The sequence below is a fragment of the Ambystoma mexicanum genome, chromosome 6q (assembly GCF_040938575.1).
Source record: "Ambystoma mexicanum isolate Mex_15411 chromosome 6q, UKY_AmexF1_1, whole genome shotgun sequence".
Classification (NCBI taxonomy): Eukaryota; Metazoa; Chordata; class Amphibia; order Caudata; family Ambystomatidae; genus Ambystoma; species Ambystoma mexicanum.
The window spans coordinates 645,079,044-645,102,363 of NC_090937.1; the positions used below are offsets into that span (position 1 = coordinate 645,079,044).

Here is a 23,320-nt window from a genome sequence, read left to right on the forward strand (position 1 = left end):
GGAGGGGGGGGGGGGTCACTTGCAGGGATGTGCACTGATGCACTTGGAGGAGGGGGGAGGAGACAGAAGGAGGTGCAACTTGTGGGAACACAAACAGCCGCAAAGCACAGTTAAATTCGACTTTAAACAGGGCAGGTGAATGCAGCTACACTAGACAGGCTAAAATCGACTTTAAAACAGGGCAAATGAATGCAGCTACACTAGACAGGCTAAGTTCGACTTTAACAGGGCAGGTGAAGGCAGCAACACTAGACAGGCTAAAAGTGACTTTAAAACAGGGCAGGCGAATGCAGCTACACTAGACAGGCTAAAAGCGACTTTAAAACAGGGCAGGTGAAAGACGCTACACTAGACAAGCTAAAAGTGACTTTAAAACAAGGCAGGTGAATGCAGCAACACTAGACACGCTAAAGGTGACTTTAAAACAGGGCAGGTGATACAATCAGTCCCTGGCAGGGCTAGATAAGACGAAGAGCAGATCAGGTAAAGTGAGAGGTCGCCCGGTTTTGGAATTGTGATGCTAGTGAAAGGAGCTAACCTTCAGAAGAGTGTTCGGTAGTCCATTTCTTGTTGTGGGTCCAGGGTAACTAGGACCCCTGACCCGGCCTGGTAGCGAACAGGGAACGGACAGGGCATTAGAAAGTGGGCCTTTGAGTCAGTGGGCCGGCTAAAGCTTGCCGGTCCCTGATAGGCCAACTAGAGCTCGACAAGGCCCAATCCGTGTGCAGGGAAGTCAGGAAGCACACAATGCAGGTGGCCTTAGTGGGTTGCAGAAAAGGCGGCCATCTTGGAAGTGCCACAAGGTGGCAAGAAAGGCAGAGAGGGACAGTGAATACCCAGCAGCAAGGCATCAGTAAATGGGAACCCAAAAGAAACGAGACAGGGCAAAGCATGGCAGCAAGCGTGCTGTCCTTCACAATAATTCTTCTTTCTTTTCAGTTTTGTTGCAACAAAAAAAAACAAAGCACTTCCCCCACCCCCCAAATTGCACATTCACACTGCAAAATGCTACGTGAGGGATTCTCTCAATTTTGAAGGCCTATCGACCTCCAACCTGATTGTAGTGTGGTGGTTTTGTAGGCATCAGGTCCCCAGGCAAGCATCCAACTGGTAGAGTGTGGGGGGCAGATAGGAATGCTCCGGTGCTGAGGCCAGCAAGCTATGAAGAAAACTTGCTGGCCTACCCCCTACCTAGGTAGCCTATCTCACTACCTCCCTTTTTAATACACCTCTACACTACAGAGGGAAAACACATGGGTAGGAATACCAGCTTGTGACTATGCCTGGCATCTGTTTAACATGCTTAGTATATGGTTATAAAAGATTATCTGTATAACAAGGGAAGGACTCCCAGCTGGCCCTTATATCTGTATTACACCTTTGTTGATAACACACTGGCCTGCCTTAATCTCTCCAAAACCAAACCCTATTGTCTTCTGGCCCCTCCTTCAATACCCTTGTGGGTCCCTGGCCACTTAACAGTTCACTAACTGTAAAGAGGAGCAGAAGGAAGATCACGAATTGGAAACAAGGTGCGAGGTGTCAGTGCATAAAGGAAGTGTTGGGAAGTGTCCACCCTAGCAGTCCAGCACAATATATGGCTGATTATTCTGGGCCCAAAAGTACAAAACAGTCGCGAAAGTAGTACAGTAAGATTTAACAACTTCAGTAAATTCTTCCCTTTACGCAGATCTTTTGAACAGGAATGCAGTCAAGCTGTAAAGACTTTGTTAACACAGAAATCATACCATTACTTCGAGGAAGGATAGCAGCAATAGATTGATTGGTTGGAAGCAGCAAAGGGGCTAAAGATACAGTGGTGAGGAAAAAGCTGGAGGAGACCCAACAGAAGAGAAAATAAAGTTAGAAAAGAAACATGGGAATAAGAAAGGGGATGAGGAAAGACGTTTTTAAATGCTCATGCATATGTAGATTAATGCCCACATCTTCATCCCCAAGCATTTTAGATGATCTGATCCATGCCCCACTGTATCAGCCCCTCCCTTCCCACTGCCACAACCACTACTGCTGCTACCCCAGTCTGCCCTCATCCTATTACCAGTACTGACCCCCCCATTAGTAGCACTGCCAAAATGTCCCTCCGGGCTTCCTCGTTGGCCCAAGAGTGACCACACACACACCCATGTACGCAACAACCACTACAAATGCTGTTGCTACAACAGACCCTAACGCACCGGAACGTGTACAAATTTGAGAATCAAGGGTTTTGAAAAGATTGAGTCATTTGACTTTGCCCAAAATGACCATGGAGCACCACATGTCCGCACCGCATAAGCCCTAAACCATGTGGCCCATTATCAACCAATATACTGCAGTGTGTGTGTGTGCAGTGTGTTAGGTGGTGGGAGTTGTGCAGTCGGCAGAGGAACAGCGTACCACGTTTCTTGGACTATCAAGACATAGGATTGTAATCCTTGATCGACGGTAAGTATACACTTTTTTATTAAGTAGGGTACGATGTACGATCTCTGCAGTGGTGGCTCAGTTAATTTTCCACCTCCTCGACTCATCACGGATGACGAGACTGGCAGCCACTGCCCTCCCCCTCCCATCATCACCCGCTGAGACGGATTCTCCTCAGGCTGAAAACGCGCTCCAGTTATCCAGAGGAAAATAATCATTAAAAACAAAAAAACAATGATGAACTTGATCACATCTTCTTTCAACTATAAATGGTCGCAAGGACCAAAAGTTCTAAAAATGTTACCACCAAAGGTTCGAACACCAAAAGTTTGAACCTTTGGTGGTAGCATTGCAGGTAAGTAAAAAAGTTTTTTTAAAAAAAATAACAATTGCGGGGGCAGCAGGGGTGTCCCCCGCAACACCCTGCTCACTATACGGTGTGGTATAGTGAGCGGGGTGTTGCGGGGGACACCACCACAGCACAGCCGCAAAATAAAAAAACAGGTGTTGCGGGGGTGTCCCCCCCTACACCCTGCTCACTATACTTCTTAGTATAGTGAGTGGGGGTCCCGTGAGAAACCCCTGAAGCCCCCGTAGTATGTACGTGTGTTCGTAAGAGAAAGTTGCAAACTTTTGGTGGTTCGCACCTTTCTCATGCGAACATTCCGACCGCGGCAAAATCAGCCACAGTCGGATCACTTGGAACCCTTTTTTCTCCCCAACACGTGACACACCGCCACCAAATCTAGCTGCGAATTATGTTATAGGGAATTCTACAGACAGCGATCTATGTAATAGTCATCAGGCACCGTATGTACAGGCGCAGGAAGTTTCCCCCAAGCATTCCCAATATCCCTCACTCTTCCAATAGTCTACCACCAAATCTCTCCATGGTGGATACTCCTCCAGATATGCTTGACTGGTTCTGAATTTCAACAACATAATGGACTTTTTTCATCATCGCCGGCACCATCACCCACCCCCCTGGCCCATCGGTGGTTATCCGCAATTATGCGTAAAATGGATGCTGGCAAAGATGAGGAGAAAGATGATGTAAATAAACCAGGTGTTACGTATATTAGTCTCTCTATATGAGGGTATCCAGAGAGAGACACAAGCGAATACAGCCCTTCTTGAATCTCTGTTCAAATTTGACCACATTAACCTTCATGCAGCTTCCCGGGAGTTTCTCTTTTCACAAAAATGTGTCTCAATGAATACATCTTCAAAGGCAATGCCCCCTGCTCAAGGCCTAGTTGTACCGCCAGGCAAGGAACCTCAAAGACCGCCTGGGGCACAGGTCCCACATGGCTCAAATACGGCCTTGTTGGTCCACCCCTTAGCAAGTAATCATCACCATGGAGACCGGCCAACACTGTTTCAGGGGCAGCCTTCCACAACAGAGTCAGTTCAGTGGTTGGCTTTGAGGCAGCCAATGGAACTGCAGGAAGTTGACACGATCTTGGAGAGGCACCCCAAATTATCAGATGTCAGCATCCAGGCGGTATCAGCTGAGGACTTGTTGTAGGAAATCCTGAGTATGGCACCAGTGACCAAGTCGGGGCTGTTGGGGAAATCCTGTTTGAACAAAAGATCCCGGGCTGTACAGATGAAAAAAAATATGCCTTCCAAAACCTTTAAAAAAGCAAGGCGCAGAACGTTTTATCAAATCATTATTCACACAGACCGCAGTCAAGGCTGCCTTATCTCAGCTGAATTGGGCTGGGGTGTCGATGGTGGATACAGGACTGGTCCTCAGTCAGTCAGTTATGTCCACCGTTTCTTCTCCAAACGTTATGCAGAGAGAGAGAAAAAAGGTGTCTCATTCCCTGAAGTGGGAGGTCTACAAGCAGCCCCAGTGACAGTAATGGCTGTTCCCGGTGGTGTCCTGCATTCAGAGAATTCCACCACCTTTGAATCCTTCTAGACAGCCACTATGTTTCGAACAAGGAGGCACACCCACTGTCATCCCAGGATCAAAGACTTTACAAGGAGGCCTCAACATGTCTGTGGCAAACACACAATAACGCTGCCAGCAGCGTCCACTAGTCTTGCTCAACTTGCACTACATAAAACAAAATGCAGGAAGCCTTATTAACTGTGGTGATTGAAAGCGTGATTCCAGAAACGTGCTCTTCAGTTTTGAATCGATCAAATATGCTGTCCCTTTTACAAGAAATACCTAAGCTGGGTGGAATTATGTCCGGCAATGTGGCTAGAGTATTATTTCTTGATCGATCCAGATTTGATCAAGTGGTGATCTACCTAAAATCTAGATCTAGTCATGGATACTTAAGGAACGTGACAATCTGAGATGCCTGGGTTATGATTTATTGCCATTTAATACCAATTTTTGGCAGGTGGAGAGTCAGTCAACGGGGCTTCAACAAGATGGAGGTGGAAAACAACCACTGCAGCGGGGGCTGAGGTACTCTGTGGAAGAACAAGTTCTGACCCTAAAAAGAAAGATCATGGCCTTTGAAGAAAGCCAGGATTGATCCTGGTTCATGGCCGCCTCCTCGAATTAGACTGGAGGGCAATATGTTTGTGAGCAGGGGGCAAGTCTGAATTCGCACATGGGAGGCCGGACTCACTCTCGGTGGCCTCATTTAATTCCAGAGGTCAACGCGACAATCTTAGATGTCTGGGTTATGATTTATTGCCATTTAATACCAATTCTTGGCAGGTGGAGAGTCAGTCAACGGGGCTTCAACAAGATGGAGGTGGAAAACAACCACTGCAGCGGGGGCTGACGTACTCCGTGGAAGAACAAGTTCTGACCCTAAAAAGAAAGATCATGGCCTTTGAAGAAAGCCAGGATTGATCCTGGCTCATGGCCGCCACCTCGAATTAGACTGGAGGGCAATCTGTTTGTGAGCAGGGGGGCAAGTCTGAATTCGCATATGGGAGGCCGGACTCACTCTCAGTGGCCTCATTTAATTCCAGAGGTCACACTCATCTCTTCAATAACATTTCTTTGTCTTGCATATTTAGGAATCATACAGTTATCAATCTGCAGGAAACATGGCTTAAGTTGCAGCCAGCCTTTGATGGTTATAAGGTTGTTCATCAGACGGCACGACCGGTTGACAATGGTCGTCCATATGGTGGTCTCTTGACCTTGGTGAAATTCTCCCTGCTAAATAGGAAAGTGGCATGTTTTTAAGTTTTTTGGTACACTGGCCACTCATATTAGACTTACTACCAATGTGGTTGTGAATGTTCTGGTGATTAATATCTACTGGCATGGGGGCCATAGCAGAGGTGGTTCAATTGGTTTCTTTTCTGTTGCAGACTGGTACAATACTACACCCTACAGGCACGTTCTGGTGTCACGAGGCCTAAACTCAGACTGTGTTTTGGCTATGGGTTTGAATGAAGTAGATCCAAGAAATGAGGATTTAAACATCAAGAATGGAAGAGTGTGGGTGGACGGTTTTACAGGTCTGGGGCTTTCACCTCTTAATGGGTCGGTAACAGAGGATACCCCCCCCCAGAAACTTGGTCTGTTGGGCTGAGTTCCTCCACCATCGATTACATGTTTGTGGGGCATTGGTTGATGGATAATTATTCCCGCTTTGAAGTTCAGAGGACGAAGCTCAGTAACCACTCCATCTTGGCAGCTTATTTTGACACACTGGAAATCGCCTCATGCCATACTGCTACAAATTTGTGGTGGCGGGAAGTCATTACTAACAATAATGGCAATCGCCTACATTGGACACTGCACATGTTAACAAAAGTCACTCAAACAATTGTCGAAGCGACTGCATCGATGTCCAAGCATGAAATGCGGACTGATTTTTCGGTCGAGAACATTGAGTGCTTTGCGGCTAGTGTATTTGCCCCAAACGTCCCTACCCTAGGGCTGGCAGTAGGAAGCCGCGCTCTTCTCCTCATTTACACACATACAACATACACATCCCACGATTTTACAGTCCAAGAGTCCATGAGGATGTAAAGAATTTTGTGATCACTTGTGCTTTATGTCAAAATACTGCCCCCCCCCTTGGTATCTCCCGCACCATTAACAACCGCTTCATATTAATCAGGTACCCTGTTTCTCGGATTGGAATGGACATAATAGGACCACTAGAGCCCTCTAACCTGGGAAATAAAAACATCCCTGTCATACTCGATTATGCCACCCGATATCCAGAAGCTTTTCCCCTCCAAAACAACACTTCCCAACAGATCTTAAAACATCTGATGTACTTTTTATCTAGGGTTGGGTTTATCCAAGAAATTCTAATGGACCGGGGTAGCACCTTCATGTCCAAACTGATGGTCGAGGTAAAGGAGATATTGCAAATCAAGATCTTGTATACTGTTGTGTACAATTCACAATAGGACGGCTTGGTGGAGAAATTCAAACAGACCTTAAAGAATATCCTAAAAAACTGGTTGAAGCTGATGAGCGAAATTGGTACATCATGATTCCTTAGGAGGTGTTTGCAGTTCGGAAGTCCCCACAGCCCTCTTTGGGGTTTTCCCCTTTTGAGCTTCTTAATGAACGAGCTCCGAGGGATGTATTAGACATGCTTATGGCATGGCATACGAAACAAAGTGGCGTTATGGAAGCTGCAGAACTTTTACGACAAAGGAGGGATAAAATTGCCCAACTATGAGGTGTATTATGTAGCAAGTCAGTTGCAGTATGTTCCCAAATGGCTCTCCGATGAAGAGACCTCTAAATCTAGGCTGTTCGGGCGTGACTGTGCACCTATTTTATTTGAAAGAGATGATGTGGGTACTTGAGGCAGAAATGATAGGGTGCCCTAAAATGATGCTATTATGGTGGAATATGGTGCGTAGGGCATGCCAGATGATGGAGAACCCGTCCCCATGCTCTCCGCAAGTACCACTGGCTGCGTTAACAGGGGCAGATGAACAGCTAAGGATGATAATCAGAAACCACTGGGAACCGGTTGGGTTAGAAACAATGGGTGATATTTGGCGGGAGGGTTCTATCATTACCTTTGAGGGGCTGCGGGTAGAAACTGGGTTGCATGCGGGCCAGTATATTACATACCATAGAATGGTGCAGAGAATTAAGAAAATATGGCCCCGAAACTGTGCTGGAGGAAGAACCAGATGCCACCATAGATGTGATATACGACATAGCCGAAGGAGGCCACGAGATATCTAGAATATATGAGATGTTGATGTCTAAAGTGGGGAAGGAGGTCGCACAGTTGAGACTAGATTGGGAAACGGAAGTAGGAGCCCCGATGGAGGACGGGATGTGGGAACGGGCGCAGGGTATCATAAGAAGGTACCTAGAAATGCGAGATTGCAACAGATACAACTGTATATTACGCACAGGGCATATATGACACCCCAAAGGATATCGAGGTTTGAGAATGCAGGATGGCAGGCATGCCCCAAGTGTGATGGGGAGAACGCGGGCATGGTGCATATGTTCTGGGCATGCCCGGTCATTGAATGCTTTTGGAGTGAAATAAAAGGGAGACTGGAAAAAAAGGGGGTCAAGATTGTGGTGGACACAGTGTGGGCCTGTCTGTTGGGGGGGTTCCCAAGATCACAGAAGCTCAAGCATGTGGGTAAACTGAAAGATCTGGCTTATGTGCTTGCAAAAAGGAGAATTGCCATGGGGTGGAAGACCTGCCACAAACCCAGAGTGGTGGAGAAATTTACAGAAATGGGCGGAGGCAGAAACCATGGTATGGCAAGAAACGAGTAATGCAGGGGGGGAAGAGGAGACCGAGTCCCTGATGGCCTGGAAATCATTGATAGCCGAGCTGTTTGGGTCAATACGAGACCCGGCAGAACCCACAGAAGGAGAGACCGTACCGCAGGATGCAGAAACAGAATGTGTAAAGTAATAGACTTGTAAAGGGGGGTGGGATAAGGGAAGCAGTGGCTTGAAGTTAATAATGTATCATGAAACTGCTGATATATGCACTGCCTGTTTGGTTTGTATGGTTTGCTTGAATTAATTAATAAAATGTTTAAAAAAAACAAAAAACAAAATAAAATGTATTAGACATGCTTTGTGAAACCTGGGAGGAGAGAGAAGAAGCTATCCCATTTCACAGACTGCCCAACGCCTAAAGGAACATATGGCTATTGTCTGGGAGATAGTTACTAAACATCTTGGGCACGCTCAAGAAATGCAGAAAGCCCACTATGATCTGAAGGCAGTCCACTGTTCGTTCTCGATAGAACAGACAGTGTTTATGAAATACTGCAAAAGGGGCTTTATAACCATTTCATCTCACAACCAGATCGGAAACTAAAAACCCAAATCAACCAAGTAATTATTTTAAAAGACTGGATGGTAGACCCAGTAGAAACCTCTTCTCTGACCATGGCCACTTTTTTCTGACAGACGAAAACCCAGAACCAAATGTGGTCTCCCCTGATTGAACACCTAAACAGGAAGGGAACATTCAAGTCTTTTTGTCCCAGTTTCCCAATGTCTTCAATGAAAAACTTGGGACGGTTAAAAATATCATGCGCTACATTAACACACAGTCTGGAAAGATGGTGAATTTAAAGTCCTATCGCATCCCAGAGGTCAGGAAAGAAACAGGGAGGTAGATAGCATGTTGAAGGCAGATATCATCAAGCCTTTGGACAGCCCTTGGTCCTCGTCAATAGTCCTAGTTGCTAAACCAGATCAGTCGTGTGGGTTCTGTATTGGCTTCCGAAAGCTAAATTCCATCTCCCAGTTTGACCATTATCCAATGCCTAGGACTGATGATTTCATTGACTAACTGGCACCGCCTAAATACATCTCCACAATTGATTTGACGAAGGTTCCCTGAAACCCTCCGACAAGGGAAAACATTGCTTTTTCTACTCCCCGGGGATTGTCCTTCCTTTTGGACTGCATGGGGCCCCCACTACCTTTCAAAGGCTTCGAGACATGGTATTGGGACCCTTTTCCCATTTCTGTAGTGCATTCTTAGATGGCATTCTTATCCACAGCCAGACTCGGGATGAACCTCTGTTCCATATTTACGAGAACTCTAAGGAAAACATCTCCCCCAAAAACCAAGCTTCTGGGGCTCACTGGATATTATTGCAGATGTATCCCTAGATACTCTACTGTCACTGCAAGACTAATGGATAAACTTAAAAATGTGGAGCTCCAGAAACTTAAAAGGGAGAAACAAGAATAGGACATTTTTGACATGTTAAAACACATACTCTGCAGTAAGCCTGTTCTTAAAGGACCTCATTTAAACAGCAAATGTATCCTGCAGACGGACGAGTCTGTGGTAGGCCTCAGCGTGATTCTGTCCAAAGAGTATGTTTATCAGCAGGAAACTCCTCTTGAGAAGAACTATACCACTATTGAGTTAGAGGGTCTAGGAATTAAATGGGCTATAACCAGTGCTCCAGATAAGATTTTGAGGTGGGAGTATTTTACTCTCTATTTTTAAACTTTGAGAGTAAATGTGAATTTAAGAGAGTAAAAATGACTTTTCTCCTTCACAAGAGAGTAAAATGTATGCGACATCCAGCCGACGTGTGAAAAAACTGTATGGAAATCATTACCATGTGGCAGCTTTCTGCATTGTAACAGAATACACCTTTCATTATTTCTGGCCATTTGAGCTCTCCTGTATATATTTAAATTTTGAAATCACTAAAACCTAGCCAATTATATAGTAAATCATACATGAATTTGTATTGTGTGTTTTGAGATTCGATAGCAGAATTGTCTTTTGATGTTTAATGAAAGTCCTAATTTCCTGGAGCTATTACTACCTAATGGTATGCCAATGTTATGATACATGTTATGATACAACAGTGCAGAGAGGCAAGGACTCCATGTTAAATTCTATATCTAATCTAGTGGTCAAATGGTTATTTATATAGCTATTTTGGCAAAGCGCTGTACATAGAACATATTTATCACAATTACCACCAAACCACAGTCGGTACTCCTTTATCAACCTCGAAAGGATGAAAGGCTGAGTTGGACTTGTCGGGATTCGAACCCGCAACCCACAGATCACGCAGAGATTACAGCAACGGGTGCTCAACCGGCTGAGCTATCTTATTGGCTAACATCCTTCAGAGGTTGGTTAACTGAGTATCGACTGAGGTATAATGATCACCTAGATGTATGACGAACCATTTATGAAGTGCTACATAAAGTTAAATACCTATGTGGATTAACACGGGGACAGGTTTTGCTGAGTTTCTAGTTCAATTACCAATGTAACTCATTTGTTTTTGAACAGCGCTTCCACTTTCTTGAGAGTCAGAGTTTGGATGTTTTATTTGTAGTCTTGAAGATTTGGGAGGCTAGAACACCTGTGATCAGTGTAATGACAATTACTCACCCTTGTGCAAAGACTCTGCTGCCACTGACCATTTATAGTAATGTACCCCATTCACTGCAAGGTTGAATGGATGTAAACTAGACTATGCATAGTCATCATTTTACACACTGTTTTTATAATTAGACAGCTAATTAAATTAGAAGTGTACAAATGATCTGCCACTGCATGATTATGCACACAGCACCGGAACTCTGAAAAATACAATTGTGCAATACTGGTTAGCTTTCATTGGAAAAAAAGCATTAAAAAATCTCATTTGCAACTTAGTTTTCCATCTTATTAATTATACAATCCTAAAATTCTAGGAAAACATGCACAGTGCTTCTGAAGCTGAATGGAAAGAAACCATTCCTTTTATCAGTGTGCAGTTTATTTTTTTGAAAGGCTTCAGCGAAACACATTCTGTTTCAGAGGTGGCTTGCAATTACATCCATGTAGATAAAAATCACAAGAAGCCTTCTGGTTTCTGTCAAGTAACCTGACCTTTGCACTGCCCTCTGCTCTAAACCTCTGTGTAAATGTACCCAGGAAAATAATAAAACTGGCGTATTTACAAGATATTCATGCGTAAAAAGGGCCTTATCTGGAGCCCTGGCTATAACATACTTAAAATACTACCTCATTGGTTGCAAATTTCGATTAATGACAGACCATTCCCCTTTCACTTGGCTAAGCCTGAGGAAAGACAGCAACCCTCATGTTATGCATTGATTCTTAGACCTACATCAATATTGTTTTTCCATTGAGCAAAGAAAGAGGAAGGAACAAGGGGGCGTAGATTTTCTCTCTACATTTCCCATAAGTGCAGATGGCGGAGGCAATCTCGTTAGGGGAAATGTATGTGACGATTCATGGGTTCACATCACTTCTCCCCAGGAAGGAGCCTTCCCAGTGAGGCTAAGGGGTGGAGTCTTCTATGCAATATTCCCCGTAGGGGTGGTGGAAAGAGGGACCTCACAGGGAGAGACTCCCCTCATGGGGACAAGGACTCCCGTTCTGTGATGGAACTCCCCAACCCTCTTGCCAATGAGACCATAAAGTCTGCTGAGAGACAATCGGAAAGCACTACTGTATGTTATTGCAATACTTCTTCCTTCCTATAAGAATTGACACCACCAAGATAAGGAAGACTAAAATTGACATACAGTCTGATCTCATGTCATCTTCCATGAGTATTGTGACGAAGAAGATTGATGGAGTTATGTAAACTATTCCTTTGCCAAGTACAGAAGAGGTTGCCCCGAGGAGCCATGAAGAATACACAATGGATACAAACAAGGGACTATGACACTCCACTGTGGAGGACACAGCTGTACAGCATAAAAATGGAGAAAGGGCTCACTGAGAGGCGAAGCAGGCATGAAGCCTGGCAGACAAGGCAAGTGCGAACTTGGAAGAAAGACGCTACCCTGGAAAAGCAAACCTCCAGTCAAAGGAGGACACCGACAGCAGGATGCAGGAGTCTTTCACAGGCCAACGCAAACTGGCCTGAATGGGAGCCGGAAACCAAATGATGGTGGCGTGACCTCAAGGAGGTGGACCGAGCAGTCCAATAACTGTGCCAACACCACCTGGCCGATGATCCTGTGGCGCTAAAGCACGGCAGCAGAAGGAGAAGCAAGGAGAGCGTTCAGCGAGAACGCACCGACCCCCAGGAAGAACCACTGATGTACCTCCACCAGAGAAGAGGTAACAGGAGTAACAGGAGACCTGGTAGGGATTTGGGGAAGGCTTCCGACTCTAACAAAGGCTTCGGGTGCAATCTTCCTCATTTCTGCAGGTGTTTCAAGAGTACTGAATGGGAAGAAGACATCAGGAATAATTGCCCCGTCTCAGAAGTTGTGTCAAAAGTTTCAAATGGAAGGAAGGCCTCCCTCGTCTCCAGAGTTGTGATAAAAATACCAATTGTGAAGATTATATCACAAGTGAACTTCCTTGTTTCAGTTGTTATGTCAGAGAGACTAAAAGAAAATAATGTATCAGGGGTAGTCTCGCTCAACACCCTATCCTCGAGGGACAATAAAGCTAAAGAGTGCCACGAGAACAGTCTCCTTTGTCAAAGTGTTCGAAGGAAACAAGGACACTATGGGAACAGCTCCCCTTGTACTCGCTGACAAGAGTAGGGTAAAGAAAGTCGAGGAATAACTGTATTACAAACAGAAGGAGTGTCGAACCTTTAAGCAAGATCTGTGAGAAGCCTGGAAAGAATTGCCAAAGCTGATCAAAACTGTCGCAGAAAGTTATCCAAAGATAGCCAATGGCTGATCCAGGAGAAGGGAGTCATTCTCTTGGTTTTCCACATAATTGGTGAATCAGAAACAAAGGCAAAAGGTTACCAAACTGAAGCCTGGAGGCTGACCAGGTTGACCAGGATAAGCTAGCAGTTGATGAACTGCTGAACCAGGAGAAGGGAATCATTCTCCTGGTATTGGCTATACGTGCATTTGTTTATCTGTTATCAAAGACTAATAAAAACACGGCCCTAGGTCTGATGCCCTTGAATCAGGAGAAGGGAGTCATTCTCCTTGAACTATTTATGCTATTGTATTTTGTTAGTGGTAGGGCTCGAGTAGGCTAATTTGGACATGACGACAGACAATTTGAGTTTGACAACCACCCGCACGATGAGCACCCAAGTTATTCTTGTACAGAAGAAACACTTCTGTACAGGCACATTATAAATGGCTTATCATATCATATTCTTTAGTTGGTAGGTCAAAACCCCTTAGAGATAGGCCCTTTTCTTTATTATTTAAATAAAGATCCTAGTGAAAATGGCACCCTTTCAACCAACTCCTTACTCTAGCACGCCACAAGAGTCAGAAAAAGCATGTAAACAAGGCTAGTTGTCTACAAGCGACAGGATTTGTTTTTCACTAATGTTCATTGCTTTCTAATTTCTGTGTGAGACTTCTGGACTAGGACAGAGGAAGGAGGGGAGAAGGGAGGCAGAGGGAGAAGATCATTGCTAAATTTTACACTCATATTAAACTAACTGGAGACAAGAACTCAAGGAGATCCAGGGGAAAGGCCCCCTGATCGTGTAGCTTCTGTGCTTAGGAGGTGTACATATATGCCCTCTAAATTTGGCATAAGCATCCCAGTGAGTCTATTGGAGGGTATATTTAACCTGATGTTAAAATCCCCAGAATTTACCAACTGGGCTGTCCCAAGAGATGAAAAGCTGTGCAACAGGATAGTTCCTGCCCAAATGTGGGTCTGTAGCAAGGAGTGACTGTAAATGTGGAGAAAATACTTCCCAAAATAAGGGGAAATGTTCCAGCTAAAGAGCAATGGTTTACAAAGGACCATAGCCAGATCGGGAAAGGTGGTGATGGGAATTGAGTTCGAAGACTACTGCAACACACAGTTTTAAAGTAACACTTTATACCCCAAAGAGATAGCTTCATGATCGATACAGGGAAGTGTTCTGTGAGCCATGTCTCTATGAAACATCAAGTCAGGATTATATTTTTAGATGAAGTAATGTATTTCGTATTTATGTTTAACTAGAGATTGCAAATATGGCAGTGTGCATACTCAGAATGTGTATACCCGTTGTGGATGCAGATTATAACAAACATAACCGGAGTGTTTTTAGAGTGTATGTTCACCCCCACATGATAATCTTGTCTTTACTGGCATATAACAAATGTTGATTGTTACCCAACTAAACGGTGCTCAATGTATCGACCTCAAAAAGAGGAAGGGCTTTACTTGACTTGCTGGTTTTCAGATGTGTGAGCATGAGATTAAAAACAGATCCCTCTAGTGTATGCATTAGTCCACGGTCACAGACCCACGACTGCACAATCAGGTGCACTACAAATAATGAAAAGTATTGCTTGTGATGTTGGTTAAGCTACCCTATCCGATGTATCTGCTCTAGAGGGAAACCTTGGAGAAGTGAAAGGGGCTGCTAGTGTGGAAGTAATGCTTGTGGTTGGACTAGTAAAAGCCTTCACACCTGAGGGTGCTCATGCTGGAAGAGGAGGTGATCTGGCAACAAATCTAACACATGAAGTGAGTGTCACTGGGAACCGAGTGGATGTTGAGATACCTGTGCATAGACAAAAGTATTGGTTTTCCCAGTGGTGTTTTCATCAAAGAGAAGGACAGCAAGTTTCTGCCGGAGAAGAAGAAAAAGGCTTTAAAGTTAACAGATTGTGGGGTTCCATCATTTGTAGGCTGCACGTTTTCTAGTGTGGTCTGCACACTTGCCCGTAAGTTGAAAGGGTCCTTAGGAACTAGATACATCTGGGCAGTGAGTGATCCAAACAGCAAATACCCTTGGCAATGAGTGTGCTCATGGATTTAGTGGTAGGTAACGGGGAAACTAGAGGTGAGGGTAAGAATGATTTGGAAGAGAAGTAACCGGGGTAACTTCCTTTCGGATGAGAGGTAGGGGATTATTGTGCTATCAGTTTGTTCCATACCTTAGGGGAGCCTCCCAGGGAGATGTTGAAGAAAATTGTTGCATCACTTTAAGAGCACATCACGGGAGTGAGGGATCCATCACAATCTATTTCAATGTGAATGTGACAGGGTCTTGAGAGGAATGGGATGGAAGAGGAATTCTTGCCATACATAACACAGGAGGATACTTTAAGAAAGCTCCGTTTTTGTTGACAGTGATAGGGGTCCTAAAAGAGTGGTAAACTGAGACGAGCACACCTAAGCTGCCTTGATGCATAGATCTAACTATTGGGCTGGAGGATGAAAGCAGTGTGTAAAGCGGAAGGTATGGGGTAAATGGAGGGAGAATTGCCAAAAAATATAAGTTATGATAAGGCATATATACCTCACTTGTACACTATTGTTTCTAGGTGGGACAAAACAAGGGAGGGAAGACAGAGGGAGGACAAGACAAACCATCATACTAGGCCTTGTGTCATTCAGATCGTGCAAGTGCGAGAATGAGAAGTGCAAGGGGAATAGGGGAGTGCAAAGGAGAGGCAAGGGGAGACAGGGCAGCATTGCTCTGAATAAGTGCAACCAGGGCAGCACGGCTCTGGGAAAGTGGGAGGAGGAGAGGGACCGTAGAGGTTATAGTTACAGCCCTTAAGTGCATGGTAGGCCTGGAGGCAATGCAGGGGAGATTGATCAAGAAAGAGCCTGGTATCCAGTGAGACTCTGAGGGTAGCCAAGCAACCAGTCGGTGCAGCAGACGGGTAAGTCAGGAAGCTCAGCTTGGGAGGGAGAGGGAAAGCAGAGGAGAAAAGGAAGGTGTTGAGCTGCTTCCGGAACATCAGGTGGTCCGTCTAAAGTTTGAGAGGTGCAGGGAGGCCATTCCAGAGGGAGGCGAAGGATGAGGCCCGGCTAGGCCAAAACACGTGTCTGGGGTTTCTGATGGTACTCTTGCTCAAAGGAGATTTGCCTAGCATTTCGGTGCTGGACTGCCCTTGTGGGTGGGACAAAGACTGACATGCAAATGGATATTTCTCCTCTTTGAAGGGTGCAGTGAGCTACAATGTGGTTGTAGATCCTCCTGAGTGGAAGACATTCCATAAAACAGGGTATTTGAACCATGTTCGTTCTCAGTAGAGGGGCTCCCACACTACTTTGTAACTTTGTAAAACTTGACGTTGCACCCTAAGTAACTCAGGGTAATCCAGACGTGGACCCCTTGATCACTGGGCTTTAGAGAGGCTCAGCTTCAGCTCAATGATGAGGCATGACTAGGCCGCAACACGTGTCTGGGGTTGCTGATGGTACTCTTGTTCAAAGGAGAATTGCCTAGCATTTCAGTGCTGGACTGCCTGTGTGGGTGGGACAAAGACTGATATGCAAATGGATAGTGCTCCTCTGTGAAGGGTGCAGTGAGCTAAAACGTCACTGTCCCTCCTGAGTGGAAGAAATTCCACAGAACAGGGTATTTGGCCCATGTTCATTCTCAGTGGATGCGCTTTCACACCTTTGTTTAATTTTACAGACTGTATAAGCCATTTGTACCATAATAGCTGCAACATAGTTTAAGATTTGCTAGTTTTGCTATTATGTGACAACTTTAATGTTTGTTGGATTTCTTTGGAGCCTCCCAGATGTTTTTCTTGGTATTAGCATACTTGATCGAAAACATCTGAGCTTTTCGATTTCGGTCATATTAAATTAAATATTTGGGGAGGGATAAGGGCACTGGCGTAACAGGGGCCCCCGCAGCCCCTGCGGTGCGGGGGGGCCCACGGTGTGAGGGGCCCCGCCAGCACATGTCCTGGGAGGGGGCCCCAGTTAAAAAAAAAATATATATATATGTTTTTCTAAAAAGAAATTCACTCTGCATTCATAACGAACATTTCTGTAACAGAAATCATTCCTTTATGAAGGCAGATTGACTACAAAAAGAAACTTTCTTTTTGAAGTCTGAGGGACCCCGTACTCTATGACATGGAAGAACCTAGGATGGAGGCCTCCATGTCATGGGGTGGGGTGGGATCCCTATGCCTTCAAAAAGAAATAGTTTGTTTTTGAAGTCACTCAGCCATCATAAAGAAATTATTTTGGTTATGGTTCGGTCCTTAACTGAAATAATTTCTTAATGAGGTTATAGTGACTTAAAAAAGAAACAATGGGGCTCATTCTGACCATGCCGGTCCAGAAACAACAGTGCTGGTAAGCTTACAGGCACTGTTGTTTCCGGACCGGCATATTACAGGTCTGCCTGGTGGGGCTGCCGTGCCCGACAGGTCTGACCCTGCCAGGCACAGCAGCCACGGTAGGCAGACCTGTCACGGAAGCACCGGCACCGTTAACAATGGTGCAGGTGCTTCTGTGTCCCCATTCCCGTGGAGTCTGGGGATTAACGAAATTACCTGCACCTGATTTCCCAGCCGCCGGACTTGAAATAGCACGGTGGCACCGGGAACTGAGGCGCTAGTAATTTTTTACGGGTTCGGCGGCAACCCGCCGGTAGCACCGGCACGGTTACCGCTGGACCCGTAATGAGCCCCAATTTCTTTTTGAAGTAATGGGGCTCCCCTCAACTTCATGATGTGTGCATGTGTGATTCTATGGTGAAAGGGTGCACACTCAAATGTATAGCTGGCTGCCTGTGTTTTTATGGTGAAAGTATGCACACTTAAATGTATGGGTGGCTGTGTGGGTGTGCCTGCATGGTGAAAGGGTGCACACTTAAATGTATAGGTGGCTGCCTGTGTGAGTGTATGGTGAAAGGGTGCACACTTAAATGTATGGATGACTGGGTGTGTATATGGTGAATGGTGTGTGTGCTTGTGTACAGGGGCACAACAAAACCTTCATTTCGGGGGGGGCTAACCCTTCAAATGTTGGGAGTGGCGATAACTTCACATGCGGTGGGGAGGGGGAACTTATTTGTGTGGGCGCATCCAAATTATTTACGCATTTTAATGAGACTATTCTAGTGCAAATTCAATGTTACAAGCAGTTAACTCTCTCCTATAAGTCTCCTGTTCCCTCTCTACCCTTCCAATCACTCCCTTGGCATGCAAGTACTAAACCCACATCACAATTTCAATTGCCTAAACAATGTGGCATTTGAATTCAGGTACTAACAGTGAAATGCTTTACGTTTGTAATTGCTGGGTTCTTGTTAACAGCAAAAACCAGGTGCCGTTTAACATCTGTGTCCTGTTCGGTCCGGCAACTGCTCTAAAGGTTAGCCAGGTTGAGTCAATATAGCCCAAAATGTCAGGGGGGTAGTGCTGAAGCCCAGTCAACTCAATGGTGTTGCGCTACTTCTTGTGTTTAATGCCTTGCTTACTCCTAGCCCTATTCTTCCTCGTCCCAGTACTTATGTATGAGGCAGTACGTGTGTGTGAGGCACTCTGCCTCATACACAAGTACTGGGAAGAGGTAGAGGTACATGGAGGTAATGCCTGATTTAGCTACCTGTAATCTTCATCACTCCTAGTCCCACTGTTCCTCATCCGAGTACTTACCTATGAGACAAGGAGCCTCATACGTAAGCTCTGGGACAAGGAAGAGGGACACAGAGGTAATTCTGGGCCAAGGAGCTGATTGTGGAGGTTGGGGTGTGGGCAGAAGGGAGAGGGGATGTGTGGGGGGGGGCGGGATTGTGTGATAAATCATAATGGTTGTCCATGTCCAGGCTAAGCAGGCATGATATGTGGTATTAGTGGCTAGAGAGGCATTTTGATGCAGCCAGTCTAGTCATTTCTCAGTTTGGTATGACTTTCTTTTAACTGGACATTTCTGATAAAGCAGTCCTGCTAACTTTAATTATCTGGCTAGATTGGCATTTGGGTGCTGCCAGTCTAGCCATTTCTTACTGTGGCATTGTATATTTTTCTGGGCATCAGTGATAAAATGATATGATGTGATCCAAGTCATTTATAACGCGCCTGTACACAAGTGTACACAAGGGAGGGATGATAGAGGGAGGACAAGACAAATGATCTCACTAGGCCTTGTGTCATTGCGAGAACGAGAAGTGCAAGGGAAAAGGGAGGGGGGGAGTGCAAGTGAGAGGGGAGGGGAAAACAGGGCAGCCATGCTCTGAGTAAGTGCAGCCAGGGCAGAGCAGGTATTGGTTGTGCAGGGAGAACAAGGGACTGCAGGGTTACAGTTACAGCCCCTAAGTGCATGGTAGGCCCAGAGGCAGTGCAAGGGTGACCAATCAAGAAAGAGCCTGGACTCAGAGAGACTCGGAGGGTAGCCAAGCAGCCAGTGGGTACAGCAGACAGGTAGGTCAGGTAGGCCAGCAGGGGGAAAGAGAGAAAGCAGTGGAGAAGAGGACAGTTTTGAGCTGCTTCCGAAACTTCAGGTTGTCCGCCTCAAGTTTGAGAGGGGTAGGGAGGCCATTCCAGAGGGAGGCACCAGCAGAGGAGAGAGATCTACACCCACTCTCTGCCTGGAGAAATGTCTAAGCCTTAGAGAGTTGGAGGTAGCAGAGTGAAGGGCTCGAGAAAGAAGGTATTTTGGAAGAGAGCATTGGATTTAGTGTGGGCACTGGCCTCAGAAAACCTTGTGGGCAATGCAAAGGCTCTTGAACTTGATCCTTGCAGCCAGTGGAGAGATTTCAGGGCTGGAGAAATACAATCCCAGGGCTTGAGGCCAAGGCTAGGTCTTGCAGTCCTGTTCTGGATTATTTGCAGTTTACGGAGACTAGAGGAAGACAGATTGAGAAAGTGGCTGTTGCAGTAGTCCAGCCTAGAGACAGTGAGATTCTGGTGGAGGGTGAGAAAGGGAAGAGTCCCTTTGAGGAGGAGCAGCTGTAGTGGGACTTCTTGTGGCATTGAAGATGACAGCAAGGTTTCTTGCCTCGCAGGAAGGCAAAGGAAGAGGGCCCAAGGTGGTCTGCTATAGTGAGAGAGGAAACGCAGAGCCAATGGTCCCAATGAGAAGGATCTCTGTCTTGCTGGCATTAAGGCAGAGATCGTTGGAGGCGCACCAATCCTGAATCCTGAATCGTGGATAGACAGTAAGGAATGAGCAAGAGAGGAGAGGAGGCTGAGGGGAGCTTGAAGGAAAGCTGAGTCATCCGCATAACACTGAAAGTTAGAGGAGAAGGTAGAGATCAGGGAGGCCAAGTGACCAAGTAGAGGTTGAAAAACCAGCGTGAGAGGATAGAGCTCTGGGGAATGCCACAGGTAGAGAGAGGTGGCAGAGAGAATGGGACCATGATGGTCCTGGGAGTAGAGTGGCGGTCCAAGTGGAAGTAGGTCAGTCACTCTAGGGTCCGATCGGTGATGCCCAGGTTCTCACAGAGTCGATTGATCAGGATGGCGACGTTGACCCTGTCGAAAGCAGAGGAAAGATGAAGGATGAGAACAGAAGGAATGCTGGAATCAAGGTTAGAGAGCAGCACGGGTGTTAAGGAGAGCAGTTTCCATGCCTCTGGCAGCTCTGAAGCCAGACTGATGGTCATGGAGACAACCAACAGATTCAGTGTGGGGAGTAAGCTGGGAGATGGCAAGCTTTTCCAAGAGTTTGCTCAGGAAAGGGGTGATGGAGATTGAGCGATAGTTTTCCGGGCAGGTAGGATCAGCAGACGGCTTCTTGAGGAGTGGGTGCACAAGGGAGTGCTTAAAGGGAGAGGGGAACATTGCAGTGGCGAAAGAGTGATTACAGAAATCAGCCAAGGCTGTAGCGAGGGTGTCAATATGGGTTTTGGCTCTGGAGGAGCAGCGGAGCACCTGTTTGGATGACACTTTCATAGATCGGACTTGTCTAGAAACCTCATCCGGTGTTGTCAGAGAGAAAGAGGAAAAAGGAGGAGGAGAGGTAGAGATGGCCAAAAGGGTCCGAGAGAGGAAGAGGACATAGAGGACAGGATGTCCTGAGATTTAGCAGAGAAATGAGAGGCCAGAGCTGTACAGAGGGCCTGGAAGGGAACAGGAGAGGTATAGACCACAACAGGATTGACCAGTTCCTTGCAGATTTTAAAGAGTTTGGCCGTGTTGTTCGAGGCCGCGGAGGCACATGCTTTAATGTGTGCTCTCTTCTTGATGAGTGTTATTGCTTTGACTGGCATTTTGCTGCAACCAGTCTAGGTATGTCTAAATGTGGCCTGGCATGCTTTACTGTAATGTTATAATGTGTCTACACTGGTCTACATTGTGCAGCCAGTTGGACATGTTTTCATTGTGGCATGGCATTCTTAATAGCAAAGCATTAATGTTCCTGTGCACTGTTGGTGACTTGCATGTATTGGTTTGTGTTACCCTACAAAACAATTGCAGACACTCTGGCTTTATAGCCAATTTATCTTAAAGTGTGCTGTATATTGCATTAAAACACATATTTATATCTTTTTCCTAGTGCAGTGTGCGGCATACCCCTTCAGCAGCACGTTCATGCGTATTGCGCAAGAGTGACAATCTAGGCCGGCCCAGAGTGTGGCGCGACCTGTGATTTGTACCGAGTTGGGGGGCCCCCTCAGCATGGCTCGCAGGGGGGCCCCCACATCTTGTGTTACGCCACTGGATAAGGGAATAAGTTAAGGTGGACGGAAGTGGGAGGGTGTGGTTGCAGGGGGTCTGCCCCATAAGACCACTTCAGGGTCTGACCAGGAGGCCTGTGGAATTCCTTGTACTTCAGTTTTTCCTATAGAGTGCAATATTGACATCTTTAAGTTTAAAAGATGTTATTTTGTTGTCAACATTATAAGAAACTATGCTATTTTGCAGATGTTAATCAGAGGGGCTGAGAGGCAAATGTTTATAGGGGATGAGTAAAATACACCCCTCCGGCTCTTCCTTCCGGCCACCTCCTGCCCCCCTCTGCCCTGGTGCGATCCCCCAGTAAACAAAAATACACTTCAGGCACTCGGTAAATGGACTTATTAGTGATGGTTAAGACACGCACAACATCGCCCTATATCGGAGATTCATTTGCAAGGATGGGGCTTACCAATACATTGGGTGAATTAGGTCCCACGGGACATACCGTATGCGTATACCACAATTCTCAGTTTAAACTGCTAATGAACAAGGTTGTGAACGTAGTTTCATTCTGGAGGAATACTAGTGCACCCCTGGCATTGAGGTTTGTAACGAGGACCAAGAATGGTACTAAATTCTAGGGTGTATTCATACCATACACTGGCTACGATGTATTACACTGTCCAGAATGTGTAGTCTAAATAAATGTTAACAATATACATGGTGCACATCGCTTTTTCTGTCTTTAGCCCGTTATTAAAAAGTGCTGAAAGCTGTGCATGGTGATTGGGAAGCTCAAGGTATTTTTGCAACTGCACGGAGCTTAGAAAAGTTTGGGAACTTTAGCTACTAGACCTCAATCAACAACAATCGATGAAATTACAGGAAATCATATAACAGGACTTACAGTTTATTTAGCGGTTGGTGCTAGGTTTTCAAGTTTCTAAGCCCTGCAACAACCATAGGTGTTCTCATCAATGGTACCCAGTTTTATCAAACTCTGTAGAAGGACTGAGTCGGCCCCGTCCGACTTCAGACTTGGGCAGTGTAAGCTGTTCCCATGTCTGAGGAGAGAGCTTAACTAGTGCTCTATCTTCGCAAACTATGCTTTTTATGAGCGAAAATGCACATCGCCTTTGTGCCCCAGACAAATACTCCCTAAGAATAGACCTGAACACACAGCTCGGGGTACTTCCGATCCGCATGCATTAACAGCAAAGCTAACTCCACCCCTGACCTAAACATTTACCACCCATAGTTCATATCCACCAGAGCATGTGCAGATACAGATGCAAATAGCCTGCTGTAAATCCCAGTAACATAACATCTTGCGTGATGTGCCATAGGGAATTACACAGGCTCATTGCTACTTCAAAATGCGAATAATGGGAATGGGTAAACAGAAGGGAAAGCAGCTGAGATTCTTAAAAAGGAGAGAAGAAACGGCACGACAACAGAAGCTAAGCAGCAAAGGTGGACGATGAAATACAGAACGCATACAATTGTTTCAGCAAAGCATGACAAGGGAAGTTGAGTGAGAAGACTTGAAGAATGAGCATGTGTGAATGGAGGTGTGCGAAGACCGGAAATGCGCATGTGTATTCTTAGCTTACAATCCAAAGTAAACTTGCAAGACGGCAGACAGAAAGGCGTTCAATCTTTGAAGGCTATTGTGACTTTTGCTTCCAAATTGTC

General features: G+C 45.7%; 1 protein-coding gene across 1 annotated transcript in view; it reads right to left on the minus strand.

Moving 5' to 3' along the window:
- AFG2A (AFG2 AAA ATPase homolog A) overlaps positions 1 to 23,320 on the minus strand; it is a 2,695,729-nt gene that overhangs the window by 1,002,189 nt on the left and 1,670,220 nt on the right. The window lies entirely within an intron of this gene.